The following is a 16,804-nucleotide window of genomic DNA, read 5'->3' on the forward strand; positions in this document are numbered from 1 at the left end:
ACGCAACGCGGAGGGAAGGCTAGGAAGAGATGGAGTGGACCATTTTTGTCGCTGGAATGGGGTGGCGAGAGGAAAACGAACGGGGGAAAAGGGAAATAAGGAAAGGATGAGCTTGGCTATCTTGTTGGTTATACGGCGGAGCGTGATCTAGAGTTTGAAGCTGAACGAAGGGTCGAGCCTACCCTCGACTTGGGACTAATGCTCCCACAGAGGTCCGTCCGGTGGTTTGGTCCGGTCTGGCCTACCAGACCTGCTAGAGAGCTCGGTCCGCCGCCGCTCAGCTGCGCTCCCGGCGCCGACTCCTCCCAGCCTGCCGGAGGCTGCGGTGCTTCTGTGGGTGGGGGAAGGCTGGACTGACGCAGAGTGAGTGTTGAGGATGGAGACGCCGACTCCTGGCGCGGGAAACTGGGGGAAGGGGTGGACTCCTCAGGGGCAGGGATGGGGTGGGGGTGGGGGGTACGACGTTGCTAGGAGACGAGCCTGTGTGACCCCAGCCTCGCGAGGGCTGCTTCTTGTCACCCCGCTCGCCTCAGGAACCTGCTGAGGGAAGCCGCTTGAGGGCCAGGAAGGGGAGGCCTGGTTTGGGAACCCTGAAATGCCGATTTGGGGCCCATCTCTGAATGCTTTGAATTCCCCCAATGTATTGGTGAATGGGAGATTAATAGGGGCAAATCCGGAGGCGAGGCGTCTAGCCGAGGAAGGTTGACACAAGTACCCTGCACGATACTGAGATTTTCTAAGATAATGAGAACTAGCTTCTTAAATCCTTTGGTCCACAAAAGACATTGCTACGTGATTTTTTCGAGTCCGGGAGTAACTTAAAAAGTAAAGCAATAGGGTAGATATCAGCAAGAAATGTCCCAAAGGAAGTAATATCTGGTGAAGTGGTAGAAGATGAGGGGGAAATGAAAGTCGCTCAGTCGCGTCCGACTCTTTCAGACCCCATGGAGTCGGTAGCCGTTCCCTTCGCCAGGGGCTCTTCCCAACCCAGGGATCGAACTCAGGTCTCCTGCATTGCAGGCAGATTCTTTACCAGCTGAGCCACAAGGGAAGCCCAGAAGATGAGTGGAGTGCCACTCTAAATCGAATAGGGCTGTTCAAAGGAGGCCGGGTTTGCAAAAGTCCCAGAAAAGAGGGAAGATAGGGAATAAGTTTTCTAGGTGGAGAAAAGAACCAACGGGAAAGAAACGGCGAGAAGGTCAGGTGCTTGGATCAGAAAGGGAAAAACAAGAGCCAGAGCGGTCTGTGATGGAGAAGTGGCATGACCTGATCAAGCATAGCTTAGCCCAAGGTGAGAGCTTGACTGTTGGGTTACGGAGGGTTTAAGGAGTGGCAGATCTCATTTACTGTTTTAGAAAATCATTCTTGGCTCCTGGATAGAGAAAGATACACGTGGTCAGACCTGTTTGGCAGCTGTTGCAGTAGGCTGAAGGAGAGGTGACAGTGAAATGAAAGAATTAAATTCAGAATGTATTCTGAAACTAGAACTTGCAGAACTTGTTGCCAAATTGGATGTGAAGTATATGTGAAAGGATGGAACCAAGGATGACTCCTCAGAGAAAATAGTTTGAAAGGCACGCTCTTCTTTTAAACATACTAGTTTTGATAAGTTTGTTAACTGTCCAGGTATAGACTTTGAGAAGTTAAATATGAAAATCAAGGGAAAGCTCAAGAGAGATAATAAATGTAGTGGTTTATTCCTAAATCACCTAAGAAGAGAGTGCAGATAGAGAGGACGTTCTCTTGGAAGCCCTATTTTTCTTTGTTAATCAAGGAATAAAAAGTAACTTTGAGAATGCAGGTGAAGTTTTGAAATTGGGCAATTTTGGCTTAGCTATTGTGCTGTTAAATATTTATGTATTAAAACATAGTCTTGGTGGGGTGGGGAAGAGGAAGGCCACTAAAATCCTTGGGGCTCTTTACATTTAGAGATGATCCAGAGAAGGAAAAGCCAGCAGAGGAGACTGTACATATAAAGCCTCAAAGATAAAAGGAGGCCCTGTAATATTCTTGAATAATGGGACCCACCCTCATAATCATTGAGACTCAGTCTGGAAGTTCTGGCTCAAATCTCTTTCTTCCTTTCTTCTGCCAGCTGTCAGTGCTTTTGGACTCCTGCTTAGGTGATTTGTGTTCACTGTAACAAACCTTACTTTGCTTATTGTTTATGGGTCTGACTATCCTGTGAACTATTTCTTCTTTGTGCCCTGTTGGCCTCTAGTTCAGAGCTTTGCCCATCGAGCCCAGTGTATAGGAACTCTGTGTCCTTAATGTATAAACCATGAATTTCAACACCTTCTGATGAAGGAGCATTTGTCCCTGATGTTGCTGCTGCCTCCATCACTAGATATGGTATGGCTGATTTCATAAAATGTAGAAAGAGTATCAAAAGAATAATCAGAAAGGGCTTCTCTGGCTGTCCAGCGTTTAAGACTCTGTGCTTCCACTGCAGGGATTGCTGGTTCGATCCCTGATTTGGGAACTAAAATGCCATATACCAAAAAAACAAGAGTCAGAAGGCTTGGATTTCAATCTTAGGTCACTACTGACCAGCAGAATGGCCCTGTTCTTTGAGTTTAAGGGGTTACAGATTGGCCTAGATTACAGATTACAAACTGCCTGAAAACATGGTTTGGCCCATAAATTGATCTAAATTATTTTTTTAAAATTTACTTGCCAAATTAAAAAATTCAATTTTCAGCTTCATTTGAAAAAGTGACAATCTGGCAACACCAGCCTGAGTTTCCTGCACAGCAACAGTCAGCTGGAGCCAGTGAGATTCTTTTCCCTTCCTCTACCTGCCTGACCCCTATGGACATTTGATTTGCAGTTCTTGGTTTAGAGCTCTGCTGTCTTGTCTGTAGGCACAAGCTACATGTACCTATTTCGATTTAGATGAAGTAAAATTAAAAATGCGGTTCCTCAGATGTACTCACCGTATTTCAGACACCCAGTGCCAGTGGCCACCCTGTTGGACAGCAAAGATAGAAAATATTTCCAACATTGGAGAAAATTCTGTTGGTCAGTGTTGGACTGGAGGAACTTAAAGATGCTCAGGTCTAATCATTCTGCACACTAAAGATGGATAGTGTGGATATCCATGGATAGTAAAGTCATTGCTCCTACTCTGAAGGAAATTTGTCTAGTAAGGAGCTCCTGTGCCTCTGCGGATGGGGAGAGCAGTTCATTAAATAGTTGGCGGGTACTTGGAAACTGTCATGAAGGCGGAGACCCCCTCTGCAGAGTAAGGGCTATATATCAGGTGGTTGGATCAGGGGTCAGGTGTATCTAAGAGCCCTTTTGTCTGCTTCTTAATCCAATTCCTTAGGACATTATCACAAAGAAGGGGTTTGAATGTCTTAAATGTTTCGTGTTCTCTGACTTACCTAGTTCCTTTGAAGGGTTCAAATCTTGGATAGTTAGTTATGAATGAATGACTGGGGTTGATCTTTAGCATTGACCAAGTTCCCTGATGGCTCAGATGGTAAGGAATCTGCCTGAAATACAAGAAACTTGGGTTCAGTCCCGGGGTCAGGGAGATCCCCTGGAGGAGGGAATGGCTACTCACTCTAGTATTTTTGCCTGGAGAATTCCATGGACAGAGGAGCCTGGCAGTTGCAAAGAGTCAGACACGGCAGCAAATAACTCAACGCCTAGGGCCCGCACGTACAACACACTTCCACACACACCTCCTACTTCTGGTAACTTGTTCTCATTTCCCTGATTGACCTTGTCTTTGTCTCTTAAAATATGATGATAAGAAAGCAGTTACTTCCACTTCTTTTTAATTGAGAAACTGAAACTTGGTGTCCATTTAGAGTTTCTATCCCTGAGGGGGCAAATAGCTGAACATCTCAATGGTTACTATAGCCTGATTGGAGTTCCCCTTACAAGTATAATCCTGTGTGTGCTCCTGTGCATTCTGTATTTAGAATGAATATATGTGCTTTATATGATCTTGTTTGGGATAGTTTAAAAACCTTCCAGACATAAATATTTTTAGTTTTTCCTTGTGTTCTAAAGATTTCCTGTGTTATAGAGCCTAACTTAATTTCTCTTCCTTTAGGTAAGATAAAATATAATCCATCCTCTCCCCCATGACCCTTAACTCTGACATACCATATTGTCAATTTCTTGTAAAAAGGTGCTGTTTCAGAGAATAGCTGTAGTATGATTAAGTACACCACACAGGCATATCCTGAGATATGCAAAACAGTGTGTGGCATTACACTTCCCTGCTTGGATACTAGTAACCAAAAACTGAATCCCAGTCAGGAAATAAGTCCATGGCATATGTGTGGGGCAATGAGATGAGGCCCATAGTTTATCTTGAAAGTTATTCAGTTTAGATAAGATGATACTGTATAGGATATCAGAAAGTAGGGAAGGATAACAGATCTAGGAGAAAAGTGCACTGAAGGGTAAGCAAGGAGTAAGAGATAAAGGAAGAAAAATAGGAAGGGAAGCTTGGACATGCTCTTGATATTGGCACCTGCATTGTATTTCCAGTAAGCAGTATGTGCTGTGGTCTGAAGATAAGCAATGCCTCCAGCAGGGTTGGTTAGTCATACTGAAGAACAATAGCTTTTTACTGTACATGGATTATTAATAATCAGAGGGAAACAGCTTTAGGAAAATCCATTACTACCACAAAGCAATAAATTCACCAACAGACAACACATTTCTTTTCCCTCCTCTGCAGACAAAGTTTAGCATAGATAAAAGAGGCCTCACTGTTCCTCCTTTATTTCCTATTTCAGGTAACATTTTGCCTTTGTTAATTCCCAATGCTAAGTAATTTACGTGGATAATTATGAACAGTCCTTACAGCAACTCTTTGAAGAAGGTTCTGTTGTTACCCCATTTTAAGAAATTGAGGCTCTGGAAGATTAATATCTTGCCTGATGTGGTGAAGTCAGTATTCAAACTCCAATTAGTTCATTATTTGTATTATATCTCTCTTCTTTACATGTGTGGAAAATTTTTGAATGCCTGAAATCAAGGTAGTCATTCTCTATTCTGCTATCCTGGGCAAGAAAATCTGATTGCTTTGACATTGTAAGAACACTTCAATTCCCTGCAAGTTGTCCAGATGACTAAAGCTTTATATTATAATCTGGGGAGTTGGTTTTGAGCCCTGATCATTTGCGTGCCATGGACCTTATTCCCCCAAAGGATTGTTTTTATGAAAAAAAAAAAAAAAAGTACCAGAACCTCATTTTTCTATGTGTTTGTTTCTGTCAACTACAAATACATTCACAACCTGAAAGTAGAATGTTTTACTTGGAAATGTTAGGACTCCAAGCCCGGGAGACAGAATTTCAGGTAGCCCCAAGAAACTGCTCTGAGGAAGCAGAAGAGAGAGTCAGGCTATATACAAGCTTGCAACAAAGCTGGCAGGCAGACTGAACATCAATTATTGTTAAGTAAGGAAAACCAGATACTGAGTTAAAGGAATTTAGCATTCTTCTACATATGGGAAGATGCAAGAATCTGAGATTACTGAAGTCATTTCTTCATATGCATCTCAGCTATCTGGGGCCAGCATCCTGCTTTTCTTTTCTTTTTTCTCACTCTTCCCTCCTCCCTCTACCCCCCCACCCCACAGCTCCTCAGCAATCACCATGGGGAGTTGGGGGGCATGTGATCTACTAGATCACAGGCATTGTGTCCCTTTTTGGAAACCCTCAGTCACATTTGGAGGCCTGAAATCGCTGATGGCTTTTACATCCTTGTTTATTGATATGGCAGGAAATATTCAGTTTCACAGTTCTAAGCTTCATGGAAACATAGTATATCATTTTAGTCCTATAGACAAACCCTAAGTGGCCTTAAAAGAACTTAAGAGTGAGGGTTAGGTAATAGCTCTGTAGACTGCTCTAGATGGAAGTAATAAGACTGCTTTCCCAAATAACACTTAAATCTTCAGTTCTTCATCCTGATACCCACAGTGCCACTCTTGAAAACATCATTGTGAGGGTTAATTAGTATTTTTAAATGTGTTAGGGTCTTCTGTTGTGAAACCTGGCCCAAATACCAGTGCATATATCTCAGGATGAGAATGAAAATTACTGGTGATTATTTTGTGTGGGTAATTTTTTTTCTTCTAACAAAAGTATTTTAAGCTCCAACTCTGCCAGGCATGGGAGTATAATGGGTAAGACAAGGTCCTAACCTTATTCTCTCTCCCCCTCCCAAAACACAGTGAAGGAAGAAATGCAGGTCAAACAGAAAATTACAATAGAGTAGGAAGAACCTAGTGTGAAGACGTTGGCCTAGTGTGAAGAAGACAGCCTATTAAAAGTGATGAAAGCCAAAGGCTGAGAATCAGCAGTTAAGCAAAAAATAAAAGAATATTTCGGTTGTATGAGTTGGAATGTTCCATTTGGCAAAAAGGAGGAGTCCCAGGTCTAAGGAGATAAGGCAGCAGGACACAGGATAGGTAACAATTGGTGTATGGTGAACATAAAAATGGATTTCTCTGGGTGAGTTTCACTATCACCCTCCCCCCCACACAAATCATAAAGTAGTTGGGAGAGAAATTTGGCTACATTATATTCATTGGTTATGATTTTTAAAATTTTATACATAGGGACAGATCTTGAAAGAATAGATGGAAAGAGTCTCCTTCCATCTGGGGTTTGAAAGTCAGTTAACCCCGTTGCCTTTCTGTCCCTTGTTTGTACTGCAACACTTTTTCTTCAGTAGATGGCAAAGCCTCCTGGGAGTGCAACATTTGAAATTTTGACATTCCTGAGACCAGAGTCATTCTTCTATAAATTTCATCTGAGGAAAGGGAATTTTCATCTCTGATCTTAATTCTTCAATGTTCATGCAGTGATGTCTTTCCAAAGGTGAAAAAAAGTGTTCCAGGGGTGGGGAAAATGGTAAAGTGGATAAAGCCCATAGTCCTAGCAAATTTTCCCATGCGTGCATGCTTGCTAAGTGGCTTCAGTCATGTTCAACCCTTGGCCACCCTATGGACTGTAGCCTGCCAGGCTCCTCTGTCCATGAGATTCTCCAGGCAAGAATACTGGAGTGAGTTGTTACGCCCTCCTCCAGGGGATCTTCCCAACCCAGGGATTGAACCCGCATCTCTTCTGTCTCCTGCTTTGGCAGGCAGGTTCTTTAGCAGTAGCACCATCTGGGAAGACCAATCTTCCCATAGGCCTCCTGCAAAACTATATCTAGACATGCCAAGTGCTTAGCATGTATTTTCATTCTCAATAGCAAGTGGAAGAGTGAGTGGGTGGTGCTTTTTTTTTTTTTTTTTAAAAGGAAATTGATCACTGCTCCTCTCAAGTCCCCATTACTGACTCCAAAATGAAAACAGGGGAAAAGTTGCAGCTAGAAAAATAACCATCTAGCTTTTTTGGCTCTTAATACCAGCTTTCCTGTCAATTAGGTAGCATTAGGCAAGACTCTTCACCATCTGCAAGGTTGGTAGAATCACAAATACTTATGGTATAGTTTGAAATACAGCATGTTTTTAAAAATGTAAATCAGGTCAGACCAGTATATTGTTACTTGCCTAAAACCTACCAGTGGCTTCTTTTGCTCTTAGACTACAAATCAAACTCCTTTCCAAGGCCTGCTTTCCCAACCTGTGTTGGATTCTGTACACCTATCGCCTCACTTCCCCCATAGACTCTCGATTGTGTTAACACAGAGATTGGTTCCCACTTCATAGCCTTTGTCCCTACTTTTCTTTCTTCCTGCATCTTCTTCCCCTGAACTCTTACCATTTATAGGTTCCTTAACACCATTCAAGACCCAACTCAAATATCACTGACTACCCAAAATAATCCCCACCTCTTCCCATCCATATCATATTATTGTTTCATTCTTTGAGAATATGTATCACCAAGAAAAATTGTTTTTCTTGTATATCATCTGCCTCTGCCACTTGGATATAAACTCTAGGTCAGGGACCGTGGCTGCTTGTTTATCACTGTATGCCTAGAACTGCATGTACCTGGCACATGGCACTGAATAAATGTTAGATGGTTGGATGGATAGATTCTTGGGAGGGAAGAGTAAGACCTGCAGGGTAGTAGCATTGTAATGAGTGCCGCCGGTATCTCTTCTGTGATGTCAGCTCCCTTTGAAGTGTCAGGAACAGTGTTGCTACCGGGAACAGAAGATTAAAGCAGTCCAGTCAAGTGCACGGCCTCCTCTAAACGTGCTGACGTGTAACATCATTCCTGAGGAAGGCCAGTTGCAGGGGAGGGGTGGATAACACATTTATAAGGTGGAGACCTTATAAAAGGGTAATTGCAATTCATATCTAGGTGCAAAAAGAATGGTTTTTTGCTCTTTGTAGGAAGGGAATAGAATTTAGTTCCCATTGTCACAACTGGCTAAGTTCTTTAAAGCAATCAGCAAACATTCAACTATATTTACTTAGATTGAGCAGCCTCTTTAGTGATTAAAAGTTGGTGCTCTGACTCCAGACTTTGATTTTGAATCCTGGCTCCACCTCTTCCTTTCCTTGTGTCTGTACTCAAGTTACTTAACCTCTTTTTGCATCAGGATCCTCTTTTATAAAATAGGATAATGTGTTTACCTTATAGAAGGGTGATGAGTATGGGAATTAATATATATGTATGTAAAGTACCTAGAAAGCCTGGCACAGAGTAATTACAAAGTAAGTGTTTTTGTTGTTTAGTCGCTTAAGCCGTGTCTGATTCTTTGTGAAGCACGCCAGGCTTCTCTGTCCTTCACTATCTCCCAAAGTTTGCTCGAATTAATGTCTAATGAGTTAGTGATAGCTATTACTATTATTTTTATTCCTTTAGTGAGAAAAATGCAGTCCCTGCCCTCCAGAAGAAGGGAGAAAAGGAAGAAAAAGACACAGTGAAACTGGATGTGATAAAAGCAGAGAAAGAGGTGCTCCAAAAAAAGCTTGAGAGTAAACTAGTGTCTACAAGTTGGTATGGCCAGCCAAAACAGGCATCCTAAGTGAAAAGGTTAGCCAGAACAAACACCACAGTAGTGCCTTAGAGCTCCATTTCCCAAATTTGCTTTTTTGGGGGACTCCACATCATAATTTTTACTATTATATTCCTATATTTTAAACCTGCTTAAAAATTTCTGTAATATGTGTAAAGATAGAACTACAAAATAGAAATCACTTTAAGTCATGGGTTTCAGTTCTGTTCAGTTCATTTCAGTCAATCAGTCATGTCCAACTCTTTGCGACCCCATGTACCGCAGCACGCCAGGCCTCCCTGTTGATCAGCAACTCCTGGAGTTTACTCAATCAAACTCATGTCCATTGAGTCGGTGATGCCATCCAACCATATCATCGTCTGTCGTCCCCTTCTCTTCCTGCCCTCAATATTTCCCAGCATCAGGGTCTTTTCAAATGAGTCAGCTCTTCGTATCAGGTGGCCCAGGTATTGGAGTTTCAGCTTCAACATCAGTCCCTCCAATGAACACTCAGGACTGACCTCCTTTAGGATGGACTGGTTGGATCTCCTTGCAGTCCAAGGGACTCTCAAGAGTCTTCTCCAACACCACAGTTCAAAAGCATCAATTCTTCGGTGCTCCGCTTTCTTTATAGTCAAACTCTCACATCCATACATGACTACTGGAAAAACCATAGCCTTGACTATACGGACCTTTGTTGGCAAAGTAATGTCTGTGCTTTTTAATATGCTGTCTAGGTTGGTCATAACTTTCCTTCCAAGGAATAAGCTTTTAATTTCATGGCTGCAGTCACCATCTGCAGTGATTTTGGAGCCCCCAAAAATAAAGTCAGCCACTGTTTCCAATGTTTCCCCATCTATTTACCATGAAGTGATAGGACCGGATGCCATGGTCTTAGTTTTCTGAATGTTGAGCTTTAAGCCAACTTTTTCACTCTCCTCTTTCACTTTCATCAAGAGGCTCTTTAGTTCTTCACTTTCAGCCATAAGGGTGGCATCATATGCATATCTGAGGTTATTAATATTTCTCCCAGAAATCTTGATTCCAGCTTGTGCTTCATCCAGCCCAGCGTTTCTCATGATATACTCTGCATATAAGTTAAATAAGCAGGGTGACAATACACAGCCTTGATGTACTCCTTTTCCTATTTGGAACCAGTCTGTTGTTCCATGTCCAGTTCTAACTGTTGCTTCCTTACCTGCATACAGATATCTGAAGAGGCAGGTCAGGTGGTCTGGTATTCTCATCTCTTTAAAAATTTTCCATGTTTGTTGTGATCCACACAGTCAAAGGCTTTGGCATACTCAATAAAGCAGAAATAGATGTTTTTGTGGAGCTCTCTTGCTTTTTTGATGATTGAGCGGATGTTGGCAATTTGATCTCTGGTTGGCAATTTGACCTCTGCCTTTTCTAAATCCAACTTGAACATCTGGAAGTTCATGGTTCACGTATTGCTGAAGCCTGGTTTGGAGAATTGTGAGCATTACTAGCATGTGAGATGAGTGCAATTGTGCTGTAGTTTGAGCATTCTTTGCCATTGCCTTTCTTTGGGATTGGAATGAAAACTGACTTTCTAGTCCTTTGGCCACTGCTGAGTTTTCCAAATTTGCTGGCATATTGAGTTCAGCACTTTCACACCATCATTTTTTAGGATTTGAAATAGCTCAACTGGTATTCCATCACCTCCACTACCTTTGTTTGTAGTGATGCTTCCTAAGGCCCATTTGACTTCACATTCCAGGATGTTTGGCTCTAGGTGAGTGATCACACCATCATGATTATCTGGGTCGTGGGTTTGGTGGGCTATTAAAACACATTAAGAGAATCACAGTAAGAAAATAAATATTCTATTATACATCAAAAATTGCCTCATCAACCAGTCTTTGGGACACTTGCTTTAGGGGAAAGTTCTGACTATGTCCTGAGGCCAAAATGTACTAGCAGGGACATTTATCAGCCTTTTCTTAATAGTACAGGCTGCACATGGTAGGTGCTTGATAACAAGTTTTATCCTGGCACTGTGTTTATACATGAATTATGACTTGAAGAAAAGAGCCCAATTTCCAGTCACAGTTCCTCCCAGGCACACTTCCTATCTCTTATCTTCCCTCATTCTGGGATTTGAGGGTTAAGGAAATGAAAAGCAGAATTTGAGGAACTGTTAGTCTCAGGATAAAAGTTACAAAACTTTAAAAAGTTCTAAATATAAGAATTGATTTCACAGGCAGTTGTGACTGCAGTTCAGTTGTGGTCCTCTAAACAATATTCCTTATATCGCGCATGGGAGAATCCCAGCAGACTGCTGCATCAGATCAACCTCTGATACTAGTGAAGAAGGATAAGGGCTGACTCAGCCCTGCATCAATAGTGAGAGATAATTGATAATTAGAGGAGTAAATGTTGGTTTCAAGCCATTAAATCCAAAAGGAGGAAAACTCTTAGGAAAAAGGCACTTTTCCTAAATACGTTGCTTCCTAGGAAGAGAAATATAAACCAAAAGGAAAATAGCTTTAAAATTTTTTTTTTTTTTTTTTTTTTTACTTACGTGGCTGATTTTGTTTCTAGAATCACAAACTTTGTAACACCCACTTGTTAATAGTACGTAATACAGCTTAGGCTGTCTGTGGCAATCTTTTAGACTTGAGTTTTCTAGGTCACCTAGTGTTGGAAAGGGAGACATCACTTATTTCCCTTTCGGGATTAGGTTTTTTTGCAGCATGTGAGCCTCTCTTGTAGAGTACAGGCTCTAGAGCACAAGGGCTCAGCAGTTGCCTCAAGGCATGTGGGATTTTAGTTCCCTGACCAGGGATCAAACCAGCTTCCCCTGCATTGGGAGGCAGATTCTCAATCACTGTATCACCAGGGAAGTACCAGGATTAGTTTTCAAAACACTTAAACATTAAAGTGTTTTGAAAATGGTCCTATTAAATACGAGTTGTTAGTTCTGCTGGTTACCTCAAGTATTGTAATGGCAAAGCTTGTGTATCAGATATATATAGTATGATCAGTTAAAGTGTGAAGCTGTGGTTCTTAGAGTAGTAGAAAGAAAGAAATGAAAGTCAGACTTTGGAGAAGGTTGCTGCTGTTTTAATATGCCAGATCGCCTTCACCTTCCTCTTTTGGTATTGTGTGGTCAAGGAAGTTTAATCTGTTAATGACAGGGAAGTGAAGCAGTTGTGAATAGAAGTTTATTGCAGACTCTGCTCCTCACAGGAACTGACTCATGTATTTTCATATGAAACCATGGTGTTCTAGGGATAGCCAGAAACTCAGAAACCTGTTTCTTTACCAGGAAAAACATCATCAATTCTATGAGTTTTCATTATGATTAGCCATAATGCATGATGATCTCTCTTAATTTGTATGAATTCCTTTTAAGTATTTTTTCCTGTGAGGTGTAACGGACATTGGGCTTCCCGGGTAGCTCAGCTGGTAAAGAATCCGCCTGCGATGTGGGAGACCTGGGTTTGATCTCTGGGTTGGGAAGATCCCCAGGAGGAGGGCATGGCAACGCACTCCAGTATTCTTCTTGCCCGGAGAATCCCCATGGACAGAGGAACCTGGCGGGTACAGTGCATGGGGTCCTAAAGAGGCGGACACAACTGAGCGACTAAGCATAGCACAGCATAGTCCATGTCAAAATGAATATCAGGTATAATGGATATAACTTTAGCCCTTTTAACTTTTGGATTTGGGTGAAGTAGTGATTTCTTAACCATTTTAAGAAATGGTTAAGCCATGGTTTATTCCTCATTGCTTAAGAAAGGTCATCAGTGTCAGGATAAGTAGGAGATACAGCCATACAGACATTCTCTCTCAGGTGAATTCCTTGAATTCCTTCAGAATTTCTAGATAACACAGCTCTTTCCAGCTCCCATCTGCTTTATTTAGCTGCCTAAATCCTCATAAGCTTAGGACCAACCTAAAGTGTGGAATCTCCATGTATTACCCCTCCAGCTTGGGTTGGAAATTGGTCTTGTTCTCAAAGGGCAATGAGCAGCATATTTCTCAACAGATGACCTGTTTGAGAAAAGTCCTAGACTCATAATGAGGTGTACCACTCCCTGGTCTTCCTACTCACTTGCCAAATCCTCATCTTCCCAGCCTGCTAATTTGTTTTAAAGGCAAATACAGTATTCATTCTCCAAATCTGACTAATCACAGTCCTCCAGTAGTGAGCTTTCTTTTCCTGTCTTCTTTGAATTTCTTTTTTAAATCATTTTTTAAATGAGGTATTGTTGATTTATATTAGTTTCTGATGTTCAACATAGTGATTCAAAATTATTATAGATTGTACTGTTTAAAATTGTTATGAAATATTTACTCTAACACCTGTGCTATATAATATATGCTGGTAGCTTATTGATTTTACACTTCGTATTTCATGCTTTTAATCCCGTACCTCTCTATTGCCCCACTGCCTCCCCACTGGTAACCAGTAGTTCATTCTCTATATCTGTGAGTCTGTTTTGTTTAATTCATTCATTTCTTTTATTTTTTAGATTCCATATATAAGTGATAACATAGAGTATTTCTCTTTCTCTGTCTGATTTATCTCACTAAGCACAATACCCTCCAGGTCCATTCATGTTGTTGCAAATGGCAGAATTTCATTTTTTTTATGGCTGAGTAGTATTACATTGTGTATACATATTACATCTTCCTTATCCATTCATCTGTTGATAGACACTTAGGTTACTTCCCTATCTTGTCTTGTAAATACTGATGTTATGAATATTGGATGCACTTATCTTTTTGAACTAGTGTTTTTCCCAGATACATACCCAGAAGTAGAATTGCTGGATCCTAGGGCAAGAATACACAGAACTATACAGAAAAGATCTTTGTGACCCAGATAACCACGATGGTGTAATCACTCACCTAGAGTCAGACATCCTGGAGTCTGAAGTCAAGTGGGCCTTAGGAGACATCACTGCAAACAAAGGTAGTGGAGGTGATGGAATTTCAGTTGAGCTATTTCAAATCCTAAAAGATGATGCTGTGAAAGTGCTGCACTCAGTATGCCAGCAAATTTGGAAAACTCAGCAGTGGCCACAGGACTGGAAAAGGTCAGTTTTCATTCTAATCGCAAAGAAAGGCAATGGCAAAGAATGCTCAAACTACGGCACAATTGCACTTATCTCACACACTAGCAAAGTAATGCTCAAAATTCTCCAAGCCAGGCTTAAACAGTATGCACACTGTGAACTTCCAGATGTTCAAGCTGGATTTAGAAAAGGCAGAGGGACCAGAGATCAGATTGCCAACATCCATTAGATCATCAAAAAAGCAAAAAGCAAGAGACTTCCAGAAAAACATCTACTTCTGCTTTATTGACTACGCCAAAGCCTTTGTGTGGATCACAACAAACTGTGGAAAGTTCTGAAAGAGATGGGAATACCAGACCACCTTACCTGCCTCCCTAGAAACTGGTATGCAGGTCAAGAAGCAACATTTAGAACCAGACATAGAACAACAGATTGGTTCCTAATTGGGAAAAGAGTACATCGAGGCTGTATATTGTCACCCTGTTTATTTAACTTATATGCAGAGTATATCATGAGAAATGCCAGGCTGGATGAAGCACAAGCTGGAATCAAGATTGCTGGGAGAAATGTCAATAACCTCAGATACACAGATGACACCACCCTTATGGCAGAAAGCGAAGAGGAACTAAAGAGCGTCTTGATGAAGTGAAAGAGAAGAGTGAAAAACTTGGCTTAAAAGTCAACATTCAGAAAACTAATATCATGGCATCCAGTCTCATCACTTCTTGCAAATAAGTGGGGAAACAATGGAAACAGTGACAGATTTTATTTTGTTGGGCTCCAAAATCACTGCAGATGGTGACTGCAACCATGAAATTAAAAAACGCTTGCTCCTTGGAAGAAAAACTATGACCAACCTAGACAACAGCATTATTAAAAAGCAGAGACGTTACTTTGCCAACAAAAGTCCGTCTAGTCAAAGCTATGGTTTTTCTAGTAGTCATATATGGATGTGAGAGTTGGACTATAAAGAAAGCTGAGCACTGAAAAATTGATGCTTTTGAACTATAGTGTTGGAGAAGACTCCTGAGAGTCCCTTGGACTACAAAGAGATCCAACCAGTCAACCCTAAAGGAAATCAGTCCTGAATATTCATTGGAATATTGATACTGAAGCTGAAACTCTAATACTTTGGCCACCTGATATGAAGAACTGACTCATTGGAAAAGACCCCGAGGCTGGGAAAGATTGAAGGGAGGAGTAGAAGGGGACAACAGAGGATGAGATGGCTGAATGGCATCACTGACTCAATGGCATCACTGACTCAATGGACATGAGTTTGAGCAAGCTCCAGGAGATGGTGAAGGACAGGGAAGTCTGGCGTGCTGCAGTCCATGGGGTTGCAAAGAGTCGGACACAACTGTGTAACTGAACTGAACCGATGGTAGTTCCATTTTTAGCTTTCGAGGAACCTCCATACTATTTTCCATAGTGGCTACACCAGGTTAGATCCCCACCAACTGTTCCCTTTCCTCCATGTCCTCACCAATATTTATTATTTATGTTCCTTTTGATGATAGCCGTCTGACAGGTGTGAAGTAATATCTCATTATGGTTTTGATTTGCATATTTCTGATGATTAGGATAAGTGTTAATCACTCAGTCACATCTGACTCTTTGCAACCCTGTGGACTGTAGACTGCCAAGCTCATCTGTCCATGGAGTTCTCTAGGCAAGAATACTAGAGTGGGTACCCGTTTCCTTCTCCAGAGGATCTTCCTGACCCAGGGATCGAACCTGCGTTTCCTGCATTGCAGGCAGATTCTGTACCATGTGAGCTACCAGGGATTACTGATGATTACTGATGCTGAGTGTCTTTTCATGTGACAGTGGCCGTGTGTATGTCTTCATCAGAAAAACATCTAGTTAGGTCTTCTGCCCATTTTTTAATCAGGTTGTTTTTATTGATATTTAATTGTATGAACTCTCTATATATTTTTGGATATTAACCTCTTATCAGTCATAGTATTTACAAATATTTTCTCCCACTCAGTAGGTTTTTTCATTTTGTCAATGGTTTCATTTGTTGTAAAAATGCTTTTAAGTTTAATTAGGCCCCATTTTGTTTAGTTTTGCTTTTGTTTCCTTTGTCTTAGAAGACAAGTCAAGCAAAATTGCGACAATTTATGTCAGAGTGTTCTATCTGTGTTTTCTAGGAGTATTATGGCTTTCAGTCTTTTAGTTCTTTAATCTGTTTTAAGTTTATCTTCATAAGTGATGTATGATACTGTTATGATAAGCATAACTTTATAGTATAGTCTGAAGTCAGGGAGTGTGTTACCGCCAGCTCTGTTCTTTCTGAAGATGTTTTGGCTATTCAGGGTCTTGTGTTTCTATACAAATTTTTAAATATTTGTCCTAGTTCTATGAACAATGCCATCAATATTTTGACAGGGATTGCATTGTATTTGTAGATTGCCTTAGGTAGTATGATAATTTTAGCAATATTAATTCTTCTAATCCAAGATATCTTCTACCTCATTAATAGGTTTATTTTGAGATATTTTATTTTTTTGACATGATGATGAATAGAATTATTTAATTGATTTCTCTGTCTGATAGTTTGTTGTTAGCAGAGACAAATGCAGCAAGTTTCTATATATTAATTTTGTATCCTGCAACTCTACTGAATTTATTGATAAGCTCTAGTAGTTTTCTGGTGGGATCTTTAGAATTTTTTATGTATGGTATCATGCCATACATAATACATCGCAGACAGTGACAGTTTTACTTCTTCCTTTAAAATTTGGATTCCTTTTATTTTTCTTCTCTGATTGCTGTGGCTAGGACTGCCAAAACTATGTTGAGAGCATGGGCATCCTTGT

General features: G+C 41.0%; 1 protein-coding gene across 3 annotated transcripts in view; it reads left to right on the forward strand.

The window, feature by feature from the left end:
* Positions 1 to 58: 58 nt before the first annotated feature.
* Positions 59 to 16,804, forward strand: part of LYRM1 (LYR motif containing 1) — a 33,588-nt gene continuing 16,842 nt past the window's right edge. The window contains exons 1-2 of one of the 3 annotated variants that reach the window (XM_043914479.1): positions 200 to 363; positions 8,799 to 8,889. The gene's annotated coding sequence lies outside the window, so the exon portion shown is untranslated. Of the gene's footprint in view, positions 364 to 8,798; positions 8,890 to 16,804 lie in introns of all 3 variants that reach the window. The other 2 variants (XM_043914477.1, XM_043914478.1) reach the window with 2 other exon arrangements.

The sequence above is a fragment of the Cervus elaphus genome, chromosome 10 (genome assembly GCF_910594005.1).
Source record: "Cervus elaphus chromosome 10, mCerEla1.1, whole genome shotgun sequence".
Taxonomy (NCBI): Eukaryota; Metazoa; Chordata; class Mammalia; order Artiodactyla; family Cervidae; genus Cervus; species Cervus elaphus.